General features: G+C 56.5%; 2 protein-coding genes across 2 annotated transcripts in view; one reads left to right on the top strand and one right to left on the bottom strand.

The window, feature by feature from the left end:
* LOC119696487 overlaps window positions 1-18863 on the top strand; it is a 1710157-nt gene that overhangs the window by 1413028 nt on the left and 278266 nt on the right.
* Window positions 1-18863, bottom strand: part of LOC119696488 — a 1499846-nt gene that overhangs the window by 1230137 nt on the left and 250846 nt on the right.

The following is an 18863-nucleotide window of genomic DNA, read 5'->3' as shown; positions in this document are numbered from 1 at the left end:
AGCTGCAGCCACGGTCTTTCAACTCCTGTCCAGAGGCACTCCTGTGAAGAGAGGAGGTGGCTGAGGCCCCAGCTGCCAGGGGCACACAGGGGACCCTCCTGCACGGCAGGGGCCCAGAGCTGGCAAGGCTCCCCAGCAGGGCTGGAGCTGCTGGCCCAGCCTGGCCCAGCTGCACCGCTGCCCCTCAAGGCCCCGGCGAGCAGGGGACGGCTCTGGGCAGGGTCCCTGGCCAGGAGCGGGCCCCCGGAGCGCCTCTTGCCTTCCCAGGGCCATCTCCTCCCTGCTCTTTCTCCTCCCCACCTTGCTTTGCCTCTGCCCTGTGCCCCTGGGGCTGCTCTTGGCCCGGCAGCCTCAGCGGGAGCCAGCAACTGGCTGCAGCCCCAGCGGCCCCCCAGGACAAGGCCCAGCAATTACGAGGCCAAAGAAAGCACAGGGCAGCAGCAGAACCCTCAGCAGAGTTAGCTGGACAGTCACAGACCGGCCACAACTCCACTGCAGCTTCCCTGGGAATGTTTCCTGTCTCCCTTAGACTTTCAAAAGAAGTTGTTTGAGGGGGAGAGCAACAAAACACTCACTGTTTTCCCCTCCAGGAATACCAGATTCCAAAGCAGCACATCATGACGATAAGCTCCAAACAAAGCAGGCCTACTTATTAACCCTAGCCAGGAGCCTGTTCCTTCAAAGATAGCCTTTCTGATGCCCTCCTGGGAATGGGGAAGACGTGTTGTGGTTCCATCTGCATCTGTGGGAGCAATGGGGAGCGTGAGAGCCCACGCTGTGCTGCACTGCTGAGCTGGCAGCACACTGGACACGGGCAGGGCGTTCTCTGTTTGCCCCAGAGCTGGGGGCCTGCAGGCACCTTGCCGCCCCTCGGCTCAGGCTGTGCCACCCAGCAAAGCCCCGCAGGCCGGGAGCAGAGCCCGGGGGCAGCGCAGCTGCTTGGGCAGTCGCTGCTTTGAGGGACACGGGCCAAAGCCATCCCTGAGCAGCCACTGCCAGCCCTGGCCCTCCCTGGCCCGTGACAGCTCGCCCAGCCCCAGGGGACAGAGTCAGGACCCAGTGCAGCCCCCTGCCCAGCCGGGAGCCAGGGCTGGCTCTGGCCCTGGGCTGGCGGCAGGGCTCCCGCTCGGGCCGCTCCTGTGCCTTGGGCCTCTGGGCACCCAGGGCCAGCTCCGGAGCAGCTGCAGCGCGAGGGACGATGGTGCACGAGTCCCGTTTCCCCGGGGCTGGCAACGAGCTCCAGAGGCCTCCAACCCTCCAGAGGCGCCTCCAGCTTTGGCTGCTGCTGGGCTGTGCAAGGGCAGGCCCTGGGGGAAGAGCTGCCGCCACACAGCCCCGCTGAGGGCTGAGCCCGGCGCAGCAATTACCTCCTGTGCCTGTGCCCCTGCCTGGCATCGCCTTCCTTCCTGCAGCAGGGGCTGCCAATGGGCCACTGCTTCTTTGGGGGAAACATCTCCTTCTGTCCTGCCTGTTGGTCCATCACTTGAGAATCAAAGAAGAACAGCTGGATCAGATGGAACAATTCCCCTTTTTGTTGCTGGCATCTTCAGGCGTCATGTTTCTCAAAAATGGGGAAAAGTTCCACAAAACATCTGGGCTTTGGGGGCCAGGGCCCACCCCCCTCCAAACAGCTGCCAGTGCTGAGCAGAAGTTGTGACGGGATCATGCAGGGCAAGGGAGCACACGGGCATGGCTCTGTCCTGGCACCTGCAGCGATGCCCCCCTAGCCAAGCTTTGGGCTCTGAGCTGGCAGCTCTCCTGGGGGAAAGGCCTTGACCTACCCTCAGCATCTCCCAGAGGCTCAATCCTGAACGTGGGTTGGGAAGCCAGATCACCTTCACCAACAGGTTCTTCAGCTGCAGAGAAATGCAGGACAGAACAGCTCCTGTGTCACTGCTGACGATTCTCCTTCAGACCCGAGTGGCAGTGGGTGCACCTGGGTGATTGGTGCCCTCCAAGGCACTCCCTCAGCTCTCCTTCCACTCCGGAGCAGGGGCAGGGGGACCACGTGCCTGCAGTGTCCCCACACTAGGATGGAAGGAGCCAGCAACTCTAAACCCAGCCCCAGGCAGGGCCAGGCCTTGGCAGTGGCAGCGGGAGCAGCTCAGGCTCCCTGGGGCCAGCAAAGGAGCTGTGAATGGCACAGCCCCGGGGCACAGCCCTGGGCCCGGCCCCTTCCCTCTCTGCTCTTCTGCCTGGCTGCACAGAGCACACGGAAGGACACACTGGCATTGCACACGGGAGGAGGATGGACAGCTAAATGCTCCTTCCTCCCACTGACAGCGATGCTGTGGGATCCCTCAGGGCTCCAGAAGGGAGCAGGGCAAGGTTTCCAGAACTGATCAACCTTCAGAGGAACTTAAGGGAAATGCCACATGAGCGAGCTCTTGCCACACAGACACTGATTATTCTGTCAGGGAATGTACATTGAGAACTTGCCACCAACATCTGGCAATGACTTCAAACCACCATTCACCAGCACTTCCAAATAATCCAAGGCTTGATCCCAATCTAGAAGGGAGCACAGATCCCACAGAACCATTTCCATGGTGTGCTGGGATCCCCATCTGCCTTAGGGAATTGGGCACTGCAAGGGGGTGGGGTAAGGCTGTGGGAGCCTGTGGCTCCTGGTCACTCTCCAGACTCTTTGCAGGCCCTGTGCAACATCCCTGGAGGGGCAGCTGGAGCAGCCCAGGGCCCATGGGGGCTCTCTCACTCCCACACAGGAAACTCTCACTAGAAGCTTGGGGAAATCTGCAGCAGGCAGTGCCACAGCTATCCCTCCCAACCTCCGTCCCTCCCTCCTGCTGGCCCACCTGACCATGGAACAGCTCCCCCAGCCCAGGGGGCACATGGCCAGGCCCTGTCAGGACACACTTGGGCCTTGCTCTCCCCCTCTGCCCTTTCCCCACCTCGGGCACCCCGTGCAGTCGCTCCCAGGTTTCGGGACGTGTCTCCCACGGAGGGAGCCCAGCAGGACTGCTCAGAACCCGAGTGCCCTGAGCCTGCTCGGGATGATTCCTCTGGGCTGTGCCGCTCTTGTCCGGGCTGTGCCCGCACTGCCGAGCCGCAGAGAGGGCAGCTCAAGGATCAGCAGGGCTCAGGCCCAGAGGCACAGCAATTACCTCCTGGGACTGTGCCTGGCATGGCCTCCCTTCCTGCAGGAAATGCCGCCTTCCATAGGGCCTCTTTGTCCATCCCTTGAGAAAGGAAGAGGCACAGCTGGATCAGATGGGAACACTGCACATCGGGCAGGTGGCCTCTCCATGAGGCAATACTTGTCCAAGTCATGCATAAGGATCAGGAAAATCCAGATCCCCCAGGCCCTTTGGGCTGGCTGTGGCCCACCCTCCTCCAAGCAGCCACCCCTCAGGATGTGCCTGGGGACCGGGAAATTGCAGGGCATCTCATGCCCGTTGTGCAGTTTGGGCTGCCTGTCAGCTGATGCCAAATGCCTTCCTGCAGAGGCTGGCCAGAAGCTGCAGCCAGGCCAGGCTGGGAAGCAGCCCTGCAGGCCGTGAAAGCAGCAGCGGGGCAGCCAGGCTGCCATGGATCCCTTCCTGCTGTGCCGGGCACGGCGTGTCCAGATGTGCAGCCAAAGCCCCCAGCTGCTGAGTCCCAGCGGAAGGCTGAGGGAAATGCACCCACCTTGTCCTGCCTGTGCTTCCTTCTGTGTTTGTCTCGGGAAGTCATTGGAGTCAAGAGATTTTTTGGCTCCTGAAAGTTGGGACTTTCCTTTTGGAGGACCTTAAGAGAAAGTAGTTCCATTTCCCAGGAATGGATGCCACAAAAGCAGGGCTCAGCCTGGGGCTCAGCAGGGACACACTACTCACCCCTGCGATGGGAGCTGGGTTGGTGCCGAGCATCCAGGCCAGGTGCTGGAGAAGTCTTCCCTGCAGGCACATCTGTAACTGAATGGCCACAGAAGCTTCTGTCACCTCTGCTGATCTGCACGGGCAGCACTGAGCCACAGGAGAGGTGAGGGCATCACGCAGGGTGAGGGCACCCATGTGCATGGTTCTGTCCTGGCACCTGCAGCGATGTCCCCCTGGCCGAGCTTTGGGCTCTGAGCTGGCAGCTCTCCCTGGGGGAAAGGCCTTGACCGACCCTCAGCATCTCCCAGAGGCTCAGTGCTGGACGTGGGTTGGGAAGCTGCACCACCTTCACCAACAGGTTCAGCTGCAAAGAAAGGCAAGACAGAACAGCTCCCGTGGCACTGTAGGAGATTCTCAGGCTGCACGCAAGGCTCAGCCCTGGGGCACAGCCCTGGGCCCGGCCCCTTCCCTCTCTGCTCTTCTGCCTGGCTGCACAGAGCACACGGAAGGACACACTGGCATTGCCCATGGGAGGAGGATGCACAGCTAAATGCTCCTTCCACCCACTGACAGCGATGCTGTGGGATCATTCAGGGCTCCAGAAGGGAGCAGGGCAAGGTTTCCAGAATTCTTCAATCCTTAGATAATGTTAAGGGAAATCGCAGACGAGTGAGCTCTTGTCACATTGAAACTCATAATTCTTTCAGGAAAGGCACACAGAGAACTTGCCTCCAGCATTTTCCAGGAATTTCAGGCCATCTTCCAGCAGGGCTTCCAAATAATCCAAGTCACGATCCCAATCTAGAAGGGAGCACAGATGAGAACCATTTCCATGGTGTGCTGGGATCCCCTTCTGCCTCTGGGAAATGGGCGCTGCAAGGTGGTTGAGAAAGGATGAGGGAGCCAGATGTGAATGGACAAGGCCAAAGCTGCACAGGGGCCTGGGGAGCTCTGGTCTGCCTCCGGGGCACTCTCCACCCTCTCTGCAGGCCCTGTGCAACATCCCTGGATGGGCGGCTGGAGCAGCACACGGCCCTGGGGGCTCCTTCCCTCACACGCAGAGGAAATCCTCACTAAAGCTCAGAGGAAAACTGCAGCATGCAGTGCCACAGCTATCCCTGCCTCCCTCTATCCCTCCCAACCTCCTTCTGCTGGGACACCGCCCAGTTCCCAAGTGCAAACAGCCAGGCCCTGTCAGGACACACTGGAGCTTTGCTCTCCCCCTCTGCCCTTTCCCCACCTCGGGCACCCCGTGCAGTCGCTCCAGGTTTCGGGACGTGTCTCCCACGGAGGGAGCCCAGCAGGACTGCTCAGAACCCGAGTGCCCTGAGCCTGCTCGGGATGATTCCTCTGGGCTGTGCCGCTCTTGTCCGGGCTGTGCCCGCACTGCCAAGCCGCAGAGAGGGCAGCTCAAGGCTCAGCAGGGCTCAGGCCCAGAGGCACAGCAATTACCTCCTGTGACTGTGCCTGGCATGGCCTCCCTTCCTGCAGCAGAGGCTGCCAATGAGCCATTGCTTCCTCCGGGAAACACCACCTCCAACACAGCCACTTCATCCACCTCTGGAGAATGGAAAAGAAACAGCTGGATCAGGTGGGACTGTTTCCCATTTGGAAAGGAGGCCATGCTTCTCAAAGACATGGATAAGGATCAGGAAAAGGCCCAGGCTCCTGGGACTGGGCCAGAGCACTCCATTCTGCAAGCAGCTGCACTTCCTTCTCTACTAAGGGACCAGGAATTGCAGGGCATCTCAGGGTGCACATGGCCCGTGGTGCAAAATGGGCTCCCTGTCAGCTGGTGCCAAATGCCTTCCTGCTGAGGCTGGTGAGAAGCTGCAGCCAGGCCAGGCTGGGAAGCAGCCCTGCAGGCCGTGAAAGCAGCAGTGGGGCAGCCAGGCTGCCATGGATCCCTTCCTGCTGTGCCGGGCACGGCGTGTCCAGATGTGCAGCCAAAGCCCCCGGCTGCTGAGTCCCAGCGGAAGGCTGAGGGAAATGCACCCACCTTGTCCTGTCTGCAGCATTTCCTTCAGCATTTGCCAAAGAACTTCATATGGCTTCTGGGATTTTTTGTCTGCTGTGTCTTTGGGCTTTCCTTTTGGAGGACCTTAAGAGAAAGTAGTTCCATTTCCCAGGAATGGATCCCAGAAAAGCACGGCTCAGCCTCTGGGGTCAGCAGGGACACACTACTCACCCCTGCCATGGGAGCTGGGCTTGTGCACAGCATCCAGACCAGGCGCTGGAGAAGTTTTCCCTGCAGGCACACCTGTAACTCAACAGTCACGGAAGCTTCTGTCACCTGCTCCTTGGCACATTGTCAATGATTACGCTTTGGTGGGCCAGTGAGAACATACCTACAGAAACCCCAGAGGGCTTCAAAGCTTCATACTGCCAGGCTAATGGAGAAGGCTTCCCAGTATCCCAGTCTGGAAGCAAACCAAGATGAGAACTGTTTCCATTGTGTGCCAGGGCTGGCTCTGGCCCTGGGCTGGCGGCAGGGCTCCCGCTCGGGGCTGCTCCTGTGCCTTGGGCCTCTGGGCACCCAGGGCCAGCTCCGGAGCAGCTGCAGCGGGAGGGACGTTGGTGCACGAGTCCCGTTTCCCCGGGGCTGGGAACGAGCTCCAGAGGCGCCTCCAGCTTTGGCTGCTGCCGGGCTGTGCAAGGGCAGGCCCTGGGGGAAGAGCTGCTGCCACACAGCCCCGCTGAGGGCTGAGCCCGGCACAGCAGTTACCTCCTGTGCCCAAGCCTGTGCTCGTGCATGGCATCGCCTTCCTTCCTGAAGCAGGGGCTGGCACCCAGGAGCGACTGCTTCTTTCTGGAAATGCTGCCTTCCACAGAACCTCCATGTCCATCTCTTGAGAAAGGAAGGGAGACAGCTGGATCAGATGGATCTGTTCCCCATTTGGGTGATGGCATCTACGGGAGGCAATATTTGTTAAAGACATGGACCACGAAATGCCCAGGTTATTCTGGCTGGGTCAGAGCACTCTCTCCTCCAAACCACCACCCTTTCCTAATCTGGAGACCAGGATAATGTGGGGGATCTCAGGGTCTGTTGCAGTTTGGGCACGCTGTCAGCTGATGCCAAATGCCTTCCTGCAGAGGCTGGCCAGAAGCTGCAGCCAGGCCAGGCTGGGAAACAGCCCTGCAGGCCGTGAAAGCAGCAGCGGGGCAGCCAGGCTGCCATGGATCCCTTCCCGCTGTGCCGGGCACGGCGTGTCCAGATGTGCAGCCAAAGCCCCCGGCTGCTGAGTCCCAGCGGAAGGCTGAGGGAAATGCTCTCACCATTCCCTTTGTGCAGTTCCTCCACTATTTGTTTCAAGATGTTGTTTGACTCAAGCGATACCTTCTCTTTTTTACGTTTGTTCTTCCCTCTCGGAGGACCTTAAGAGAAAGTAGTTCCATTTTGCATGAATGGATCCCACAAAAGCAGTGCTCAGCATCTGGGGTCAGCGGGGACACACTACTCACCCCTGCGATGGGAGCTGGGCCTGTGTGCAGACACCAGAAAAGGTGCAGGAAATTTCCTCTCTGAAGACACACCTGTAGGTCAAGAGCCAGAGAAGATTCTGTCACCTTCTTGCTGCCAGTCAATGTCCATGATTACTCCTTGGTGGGACAGTGAGAACATACCTGAAGGAGGCCCAGAAGGCTTCAAAACTTTACGCAGCCAATCCAATGGAGAAGCCTTCCCAGGAACCTCATCTAGAACGGAGCAGAGATGAGAACATTTTTCAGGGTGTGCTGGGATCCCCTTCTGCCTCTGGGAAATGGGCACTGCAAGGGAGGCGGGGAAGGCCATGGGAGCCAGATGTCAGTGGACATGGCCAAAGCTGCACAGGGCCCTGGGGAGCTCTGGGCTGGCTCCGGGTCACTCTCCACCCTCTCTGCAGGCCCTGTGCAACATCCCGGGAGAGGTGGCTGGAACAGCTCAGGGGGCATTAGGTTCTCTCACTCCCACACAGTAAATCCTCCCTAAACCCCTGGTGACAACTGCAGCAGGCAGTGCCACAACTATCCTTCTATCCCTCCATCCCTCCTACCCTCTCTCCCTTTTTCCCTTTCTACCTTCCTCTTTCTCTCCAACCCTCTTTCCCCTGGGACAGCTCCCCCAGCCCAGGGGCACATGGCCAGGCCCTCTCAGGACACACTGGAGCCTTGCTCTCCCCCTCTGCCCTTTCCCCACCTCGGGCACCCCGTGCAGTCGCTCCCAGGTTTCGGGACGTGTCTCCCACGGAGGGAGCCCAGCAGGACTGCTCAGAACCCGAGTGCCCTGAGCCTGCTCGGGATGATTCCTCTGGGCTGTGCTGCTCTTGTCCGGGCTGTGCCCGCACTGCCGAGCCGCAGAGAGGGCAGCTCAAGGATCAGCAGGGCTCAGGCCCAGAGGCACAGCAATTACCTCCTGTGACTGTGCCTGGCATGGCCTCCCTTCCTGCAGCAGAGGCTGCCAATGAGCCATTGCTTCCTCCGGGAAACTCAGCCTTCAGCACAGCCTCTCCTCCTTCCATCTCTGGAGAGAGAAAAAGGGAGAGCTGCATCAGGTGGATCTGTTCCCCAATGGGAAGGTGGCATCTTCAGGAGGCCCTTCTTCTTCTTAAAGACAATCATGAGGTTTTGGAAGTTATCCAAGCTTTGGAGCTGGGCCAGGGCTCTGCCTTTTCCAAACCACCACCCCTCCTGATCTGCCCGGAGACGGGGAAAACTCAGGGCATCTCGGGGTGCGCATGGCCTCTGGTGCAGTTTGGGCTCCCTATCAGCTGATGCCAAATGCCTTCCTGCAGAGGCTGGCCAGAAGCTGCAGCCAGGCCAGGCTGGGAAGCAGCCCTGCAGGCCGTGAAAGCAGCAGCGGGGCAGCCAGGCTGCCATGGATCCCTTCCCACTGTGCCGGGCACGGCGTGTCCAGATGTGCAGCCAAAGCCCCCGGCTGCTGAGTCCCAGCGGAAGGCAGAGAGAAATGCACCCACCTTGTCCTGCCTGTGCTTCCTTCTGTGTTTGTTTCAGGAATTCATTTGAGCCAAGAGGCTTTTTGGCTCCAGAATCTTCAGACTTTCCTTTTGGAGGACCTTAAGAGAAAGTAGTTCCATTTCCCAGGAATGGATGCCACAAAAGCAGTGCTCAGCCTCTGTGGTCAGCAGGGACACACTACTCACCCCTGCGATGGGAGCTGGGCTTGTGTGCAGCAACCAGAAAAGGTGCAGGAAAAGTCCTCCCTGCAGACACACCTGTAAGTCAAGAGCCAGAGAAGATTCTGTCACCTTCTTGCTGCCAGTCAATGTCCATGATTACTCCTTGGTGGGACAGTGAGAACATACCTGAAGGAGGCCCAGAAGGCTTCAAAACTTTACGCAGCCAATCCAATGGAGAAGCCTTCCCAGGAACCTCATCTAGAACGGAGCAGAGATGAGAACATTTTTCAGGGTGTGCTGGGATCCCCTTCTTCCTCTGGGAAATGGGCACTGCAAGGGAGGCGGGGAAGGCCATGGGAGCCAGATGTCAGTGGACATGGCCAAAGCTGCACAGGGCCCTGGGGAGCTCTGGGCTGGCTCCTGGTCACGCTCCACCCTCTGTGCAGGCCCTGTGCAACATCCCTGGACGGGCGGCTGGAGCAGCACACGGCCCACTGGGACTCTCTTACTGCCACACAGAGGAAATCCTAAAGCCCTGGTGACAACTGCAGCAGGCAGTGCCACAGCTATCCCTGCCTCCCTCTATCCCTCCCAACCTCCTTCTGCTGGGACACCGCCCAGTTCTCAAGTGCAAACAGCCAGGCCCTGTCAGGACACACTGGAGCCTTGCTCTCCCCCTCTGCCCTTTCTCCACCTCGGGTACCCCGTGCAGTCGCTCCCAGGTTTCGGGACGTGTCTCCCACGGAGGGAGCCCAGCAGGACTGCTCAGAACCCGAGTGCCCTGAGCCTGCTCGGGATGATTCCTCTGGGCTGTGCCGCTCTTGTCCGGGCTGTGCCCGCACTGCCAAGCCGCAAAGAGGGCAGCTCAAGGCTCAGCAGGGCTCAGGCCCAGAGGCACAGCAATTACCTCCTGGGACTGTGCCTGGCATGGCCTCCCTTCCTGCAGCAGAGGCTGCCAATGAGCCATTGCTTCCTCCGGGAAACTCAGCCTTCAGCACAGCCTCTCCTCCTTCCATCTCTGGAGAGAGAAAAAGGGAGAGTTGCATCAGGTGGGGCTGTTCCCCAATGGGAAGGTGGCATCTTCAGGAGGCCCTTCTTCTTAAAGACACTCATGAGGTTTTGAAAGTTATCCAGCTTTGGAGCTGGGCCAGGGCTCTCCTTTCTCCAAACCACCACCCCTCCTGATCTGCCCGGAGACGGGGAAAACTCAGGGCATCTCAGGGTGCGCATGGCCTCTGGTGCAGTTTGGGCTCCCTATCAGCTGATGCCAAATGCCTTCCTGCAGAGGCTGGCCAGAAGCTGCAGCCAGGCCAGGCTGGGAAGCAGCCCTGCAGGCCGTGAAAGCAGCAGCAGGGCAGCCAGGCTGCCATGGATCCCTTCCCACTGTGCCGGGCACGGCGTGTCCAGATGTGCAGCCAAAGCCCCCGGCTGCTGAGTCCCAGGGGAAGGCAGAGGGAAATGCACCCACCTTGTCGTGCCTGCAGCATTTCCTTCAGCATTAGCCTCATGTTTTCAGATGGCTCATGGGGTTGCTTGTGTCCTGTGGCTTTGTTCTTTCCTGTCGGAGGTCCTTAGAGCAAAACAGTTCCATTTCCCATGAATGGATCCCACAAAAGCAGCGCTCAGCCTCTGGGGTCAGCGGGGACACACTACTCACCCCTGCGATGGGAGCTGGGCTTGCGGGCACTAACAAGCAAGGAAGCTGGAAAAGTCCTCTCTGCAGACACACCTGTAACTCAAGAGCCAGAGAAGCTTCTGTCATCTCTGCCCTCCTGGCTGAGTTTTGGGCTGGCATCTCTCCCAGGGTGAAAGGCCTTGACCTACTCTCAGCATCGCTCAGAGGCTCATTCACGGACATGGGTTTAGAAGCTGGATTGCCTTCACCAACAGGTTCAGCTGCAAAGAAAGGCAAGACAGAACAGCTGCCGTAGCACTGTAGGAGATTCTCAGGCTGCACGCAAGGCTCAGCCCCGGGGCACAGCCCTGGGCCCGGCCCCTTCCCTCTCTGCTCTTCTGCCTGGCTGCACAGAGCACACGGAAGGACACACTGGCATTGCCCATGGGAGGAGGATGCACAGCTAAATGCTCCTTCCTCCCACTGACAGCGATGCTGTGGGATCCCTCAGGGCTCCAGAAGGGAGCAGGGCAAGGTTTCCAGAACTGATCAACCATGAGATTATATTAAAGAAATGGCTCATGAGTGAGCTCTTGCTACATGGACATGGATTATTCTCTCAGGAAAGGCACACAGAGAACTTGCCTCCAGCATTCTCCAACATTTTCAAGTCATCATCCAATAGGGCATCAAGATGATGCAAGCTGTGATGCCAGTCTAGAGGGAAGCAGTGGTTAGAACCATTTCCATGGTGTGCTGGCATCCCCTTCTGCCTCTGGGAAATGGGCGCTGCAAGGGGGTCAGGTAAGGCCGTGGGAGCCAGATGTCAATGGACAAGGCCAAACTGCACAGGGGCCTGGGGAGCTCTGGTCTGCCTCCGGGTCACTCTCCACCCTCTGTGCAGGCCCTGTGCAACATCCCTGGTGACGTGGGGGAACAGCCCAGGGCCCGTGGGGGCTCTTTCCCTCCCCCAGAGGAAATCCTCCCTAAAGCCCTGGGGAAAGCCATGCCCAGCACTTCCGAGGGAGCAGGGAGCGCTGTCCCGGGCAAGGGCAGCCAGGCTGCCGGCTCACCTGCTCCCCGCGCTTGCAGCGGAGCAGCCTGGGCCGCCCTGGCAGGCAGGGCCACGGCCAGGAGGAGCAGGAGGAAGAGGCGCAGAGCAAGGGCCATGGTGCCTTGCCCTGGGCCAGTCCCGCAGCTCTCGCTGCCACCGCTGTCCTGACGCCGCTGTCCCAATGTCAGCACCGCTGCTGCCACCGCCGCCGCTGCCGCAACAGCTGTGCTCAAGGACTGCCTGGTCGGTCGTTGTGGTGCTGTGCAGCCACGGGGCTCTGGGAGCTCTGTGACCTCAGAGCCTGCTGTGACCTCAGCCTGCTGTGAGCCCTGAGCCTGCTGTGACCCAAGAGCCCTGCTGTGACCTCAAGGCTGGGACAGGATGTTTTGGGAATGGATCTCAAGAGGTTCCGTTCCAGTGAGGAGAGTATGTCCCTCCCGGCAGCTCTCTGAAGTAGAATTTTTTTCACAAGAACTGTGTTATACGGCATTGGACAAATGAGACATTTCATGGTTTTACATGCAACAGCAATGTCAAGTCCAAAATTCAACTCACGTTGGTGATTCCCACTATTACAGGCAGCAGCAGCCCTGCCACACTGACACCAAGTCCCTGCTGTGCGCTGTGCTGGCCTTTGGCCTGTATTTAAAAAGTGAAGGACTTGTTGCCATAGCTTACAAAAAGAACGCAACACAGGCCATCAGGGTAGCTGCATGCTTTAGGGGACACCCAAATGCACTGCACAAACCATGGCTGTCCTCAGCCACCCTCAAATCCCCCTGTGTGCCTCACAAGAGACCCCCGACCCCTGCTCAATTTACAGGTGTCCCTCGGCCCCTGCACACCTTTGGAGATTCCCTAATTCCCTGCACAACTTTTGGGTGTCCCCAGCCCCCTGCACAGCACAGAGGGGACTCAAAGCCCCTGCATGCCTTTAGAGGGACCCAACTATGACGCTCAGGGAGCAGCAACAGGGCTGAGCCATCTTCTGTGTGTGTGTGTTCACCATGTGTCCCTGGGTGAGCAGATGAGGCCTGGGGGGCAAATCCCCACTCTGCTCCTAAGAGATCCGATCCGGGGCTGCCCCAGGCCCAGGCTCTGTCGGGCTTGGAGCTCGTCCCTCAGGCTATGAAGGACTTCCTTCAGAGTCCAGCCTCATTCCATTGTTCTCAGGGCAAGCACTTACTGATGGCTTCCCTCTTTCCATGGGCATGCCACTGGAGGCGTGTCGGACAATACCCTTTACTGAGCCAGAGGTGGGGTAACTGAGAGGTGTTTTAAAAACTTTTATTCCATTTTCAGTCTCATGAGAAGGGTGAGACAATACAGATGGTATAATTCACGCTATCACAATCAGAAGCTGACTATTTCTTAATTACAAAACACTATAAGCATTTCTTGGCTATCAGCTTTTTGCCACACCATGCTGTAGATGCCTGAAAGCCAATCATCTAAAACTACCCCTCACAGGTCCTACTACAGTGCATCTTTCATCGTTCTATTTCTCTAAAGTATCAAGTCTTATTTGTAAGGCCATTTTGGAAGCTTTTTTCTAGCTCTGTTTCTCTCTTAACAATATCTGTCGTATTCCATGGCATTTCTAAGTCAGCATTTCTTATCTCAAGTTTTGCATACAGATGCATACAGTGTGGCTCTTCAGTCAGGCCCTGAGAACTTTCTACAAATCCATTTTGCACATTTCCCCCTCTCTCTTGGACAGAAAAAACTTCTTTGATGGTCTTGGTCATCATTTGTTGCATAGAGTGAAGTACATAAGGTACTATCACTGACACTGTTATGATAAGAATCAATGCATGTAAACTTATTTTGTAAAGCTCTTTGAGATAAGGAGTAAAACTCAATCCTTCAAACAAGTCATCTAACTATGACCTATCATTTGTTTTAATTTGATTTGTCAAATCTCTCTGTTTTTGAAGGGATTTGTGGCTGGACACTGAATGGTCAGATAAGTTCATATAACACAGCCTCTCAAAATCTTCACAACTATGTCTATGTGCTTGTAAAAGAAATTTGATGGCAGTTCTGTCGCCGCAGGCCCCCAGCCGGGTAATAATTAGCATTGACTCCATGATTGCAGAAGGCTGATCCACCCCTTTATTCTACTATAGCATACTGTACTATACTATACTACACTATACTATACTTAAGAAACTCATCTTCTTACAGACAGTGCGACAGAGCTTGGACCTAATTGCTCAATCCATCCAAACACCATCCAGTGTCCAGTTAAGAAATCACCCTTTGGTAAACAAATCTGCCTAACACATTCCACATGTGCACAACAACAGGTGCAGCCAGTGGAGATAAGAATTGTTTCTCATTCTTTTCTCTGATCTTCTCACAGCCTGGCCCAGGAAGATCCTGGGAAAGTTGTGCCTGCTGCTCTCTCTGGAGAGAGCTGCAGCCACAGTGGTTCTGTTTTGTGAGGTTGTATGTCTGAACAGCACTAACATCTGTCCCTGTGTCACTGCTTGTAATGGAAATAGTATTGCCTTCTTTACTCACCTAACACCCTAATTGGTAGAGGAGTTTAAATGCTTTACTAGAAATAATTTGAGGTAGAAATGAAGCTGATGGAATTCATTTTGCAGGGCCCCAGGGATTGAAATTGTTTTTTGCAATTTTCTTTACAATGATGGGCAAATCTTCTTTTTCTATGTTTTCTCTTGGTAGTTTTTGGCAATTGCTGTGGGGACTCACCTAGGTCAGCAATTTCACTTTTAGGGGACGCTGAGGTTGTACAATTGCACTACAAACGTGAGTTTCTGTACACAGGATGATGGGGCATACCATTTAATTGTGGATCTCCTTGGCACTGAAATTCAGCACAAAATTCTATGGCTAAAGAACCAAGAATTTCTAATTTTTGAGGTTCAGAAGGTGCTTTAAGAAGAGCAGGGGCATAATGATGTTAATTGGTTATGTGATTTGTCTCTGTCCTAGGGTGACGTTATGATGCTTGTATCCCCATTTGTGTGTTCTGTTTGTGCTGGATATTATGTTCTGTGCCCTCAAGACTGGCTCTGAAGAGCGAATGTTTTGGTTTGGGTTTTGTTATCAGCCTGCTCCCCCACGGCTGGCGGGACACAGAGACAGGGTGTGCATAGCGCGGCTTTTGCTTTTTGCTGGGCTTTTTGCTTTGCTCTTGCTCTGGCTTCTGCTTGCTCCTGCTTCGCTCTTGCTTTTGCTTTTGCTTCTGCTCATTAGTTAGTTTAGCTAAGCAGTGCAAATCTTTTTCTCTGGACTGTTTTTTTTTTCCTTTCCCTTTTTGGAACTACTCGAACCTGCTCTGGACTGGGACCTGGAAACACCGAGAGCTTGCACCTCGTGGCTTGCAGCAGCCACCCCCAGTGCCGGAGGGACTGACAACAGAGCAACCACCCCCCAAGAGAGACTTTCTGAATTTGTCATCCTTTTCAGAGTGGTGAAGGAGTGTTATCATCCGGTATTGTTCATGCTGTGTGCTGGGGCTGCTGTGCCTGTTAAATAAAGAGGTTCTTTCCACTTCTCTCTGAGGAATCCTTCCCGAACCCATTGCGGGGAGGGGCTGTGTGGGTTTGCTTTCTGGAGGAGCCTTCTTTTGCAGGTTTTCTCCCAAATTTGCCCTAAACTAGGACAACATCCCAAGATCAGCCAGACCTGTCAGGTGGCCTCTGGGAGGCCAAGCCAGCCAGACCTGGTCCATCTTCCCTGGGCTCCAAGGGGCCTCACAGTGTCCCAATGGTCCCTTGCTGCCATGAGGCCCTGAGGTGTCATAATGGCCCCTTGGTGACTCGAGGCCCTGAAGGGTGGGAATGGTCTCCATGGTTCCATCAGGCCCCACAGAGCCATACTGGTCTCTGGGTCCATGAAGCCCCGCTGTGTCACCATGGCCCATTGGCTCCACGGGCTCCAGAGGTGCCACAAGGATCCCCTTGGTTCCATGGGCTCCAGAGGCGCCACAAGGATCCCCTTGGTTCCAGGAGGTCCCCACAGTGTCACAGGGATCTCCATGGGAAGGAAAGATCCCAGCCCCAGTGTCGCAGGGGCAGCCACCAGAGGCCAAGGCCAGCCAGCCTTGATGGTACTGGCAGATTTTGCCTGGCAGCAACCCTTGGATATAGGGAATTTGAGAGGGGGAATCCCAATTTCAGACATGGACACCGGGACGAGAAGGAGGGTTCTTTTCCATAGGAAGGAAAGCATGGAACACCAGTGGTGTTTCAGGGGCAGATGAAAGGCGGCCATCAGAGGCCTGGGCCAGCCAGACCTCTCTGTCCTGGTAGCTTTTGTCTGAAAGCAGCCCTTGGATATGGGGAATTTGGGAGGTGGAACCCCAATTTTGGTGGTTTCTGCATAGATAAGAAGGATGGTTCTTTTCCATAGGAAGGAAAGCACCGAGCCCCAGTGTTTGGGCAGCGGGGGAGAGGCAGCCCCCAGGAGGCCCAGGGCAGCCAGACCTGTCTGTCCTGGCAGCTTTCCCTTGGGAGCAATCCTTGGATGTACGGAGTTTTGGAGGTGGAATCCCAGTTTTGGCCGTGGTCAAGATGGATGGTTTTTTCCCATAGGACAGTAAAGTCCAAGTGTTTTGGAAGAAGATGAGAGGTGGCCACCCTCAGGCCAAGCCAGCCAGACCTGTCTCTCCTGGCACCTTTGGTCTAGGGGCTGTCCTTGCACTGAGGGCATTTTGGAGCTGGAATCTCAGTTTTGGCTGTGGGCGCCTGGACAGGAAGGAGAGTTCTTTTTATCAGGAAGGAAAGCACCGAGCCCCAGGGTTTCAGAGGCAGATGAGGGCCAGCCCTCAGGAAGCCAAGGCCAGCCAGACTTGTCAGTCCTGGCAGCTTTGGTCTGGGAGCTCTCCTTGGATATAGGGAATGCCCAGGTTTGGCCATGGGTGCCTGGTCAAGATGGATGGTTTTTTCCCATGAGAAAGAAAAGCACACGGTTCAGGATGCAAAGGCAGACAAGAAAACCGCAGCGAGACGCAGGGAGAAGAAAGACTAACTAAAATTAACTGAAATATTAAACTGCGTGCGTAGAAGGATTTGACCAATCCTGTATTAGCTTGAGGCGTGAACAGCAGCACACAGTATAAATATGGCTTGCTGTTTGCAATAAATCAGCTGCACTTGATCACACTGATCATGGCGTGATGGCCCGTTACTGATCCTCCACAGAGCTCCTTGGCCAAAAAGGGACCCAGAACACCCCAAACCCCACCAAAACACCCCCAAACCCCCCAAAAAAGAAACCAGGCCTGAAATAGCCCAAAATCCTGAAAAACTGCCTGAAACCTGCCCCTAAATACCCAAAATCTACCCCAAAACACCCCAAATCCCTCCAAACGGATCCTGGCGGATCCTGGCTCGGCCAGGATCCCCAAAATCCTTTGAAATTGCACCTGAATACCCTAAAGCTGCCCCAAAACACCTCAAATCCCTTCAAGCTGCCCCAAAATCGCATAGAAACACCCTCAAGTCCCTCCAAACCACCCCAAAACACCCTAAATCCCATAAAACTGATCCCAAATCCCAGAGAGATACTCCAAAATCCCAGAAAACTGCCCCAGAAATGGTCCTGACCCTGCCCCACACCACCCCCCATTCCCCTGCTACCCCAGGTCAGTTCAGCTCAGCCCAAATCCTCCTTTCTTTATTCCAAATCCTCCTTTATTCAACGCCAAAATCTCTTTTCATCCCTAATCTCCTTATTTGACCCCTAATCCTTCTTGTCCTCCCCAAATTTATTTTTCCCACCCCAAATCCTCTTTTTCCCACCACAAATCCTCCTTTTCCTACCCCAAATCTTTTGTGTGTACTCAAATCCCTTCTCCCATCCCAAAATCTCCCTTTTCCACCCAAAATCTCCACCTCAAATCCCCTTTCCCCACCCCAAATCCCCTTTTCCCACCCAAATCTTTCCCCATCCTGCATCCCCCAATTCCCCTTTTTTTCCCAGCACTGTACCCAGGGTCTCTCTGCAGACATTGCACCTGGAGCTGCCCCAAACAAACCCCAAACAACCCCAAACAAACCCCAAACAAACCCCACTGTGCCCCCAGGGCTGGAGTGGGTTTGGGGGGTTGGGAATTGGGGGGGTCATGGCCCCAAACTTCGGGGATTGTGGAGGTTTGATCTAAAAATTTGGGGTTTGGGCTGGTCTGACATCTCGGGGCTCGGGGGTTCAGGATTTGGGGGGTTTGGGATTTGGGATTTGGAATTAGGGGGTTTTTGTCCCCAGGATTTGGGGATCAGGGGGTTTGACCCCAAACTTTGGGATCAGGGCAGTTGGACACCCCAGATGTTTCAAACCCCAGGATTTGGGGTCGGGGGAAGTTGACCCCAGGATTTTGGGTGTTTGACCCCAATGTTTGTCCCCCCCCAGGTTAGGGGTCGGAGTTGAGATCGGAGCCATTCCCTGGAAACAGCGGCGGGATGGGGATTCCAGCCCATTGCTGGCGGTTCCGAAGGGCTCCGGGGAGCCTCCCCATTTTGGGGGTGCTGGGGTGGCCCCAGGGCCGCCCCGAGGGCCGAGGGGGGATCGAAAGCCCCAAACCCGAGGGGCTCCCGGGGGTCCCCAGGCAGGGGGGAGGTGACCCTGGCCATGGGCATGGGGCGTGCGGGGGCAGCTGGGGCCGCACTGGGGGCACTGGTGCCGCTGGGAGCCCCCCCGGCCGCGGGGGCAGCGGGGGGCGCGCTGAGAAGGGCGCCGGGGGCCCCAAATTAAACCAAGGGGGGGTCGGGACCCCCAAACGGAGCAGGAGGGGCCTGGAACCCCCAAAACCGAGCACGGGGGAGGGGACTGGGGACTGGGACAACGATGGGGAAGGGGCGGCAGAGCAGGAGAAAAGAGGGGATGGGACCCCCAAACAGGATCCAGCCAGCTTGGTGGGGCCGCCTTTAGCCCTGGATGGGAGCCAAAGGAGCCAAGGGCAGCCAATGCTTTTTCCCAGCCCGTGCCATCCCAACCCATGCCATCCCAGTCCATACAATCCCAGCCCAGTTTATCCCAGTCTGTGTCGTCCTGATGTGTACGGACCCATCCAATGCGCTCCCAGCCCATATTTGATCCCAGCCCAGTTGATCCCAGGCTGTGTGGTCCTGATCCAGATGGTCCCAGTCTGTGCAGTCCCAATCCACAGGATCCCAGGCCATGTTTGATCCCAGCCCATGTTTGATCCCAGCCCATGTTTGATCCCAGTCTGGGTGGTCCTGCACACACTCCCAAGGTCTGGAATTCCAGTTCCCAGCCAGGAAAAA

The sequence above is a fragment of the Motacilla alba genome, unplaced genomic scaffold (assembly GCF_015832195.1).
Source record: "Motacilla alba alba isolate MOTALB_02 unplaced genomic scaffold, Motacilla_alba_V1.0_pri HiC_scaffold_31, whole genome shotgun sequence".
Lineage (NCBI taxonomy): Eukaryota > Metazoa > Chordata > Aves > Passeriformes > Motacillidae > Motacilla > Motacilla alba.
Note: the sequence above shows the minus strand (reverse complement) of the source record. Positions and strands in the feature narration are given on the sequence as shown.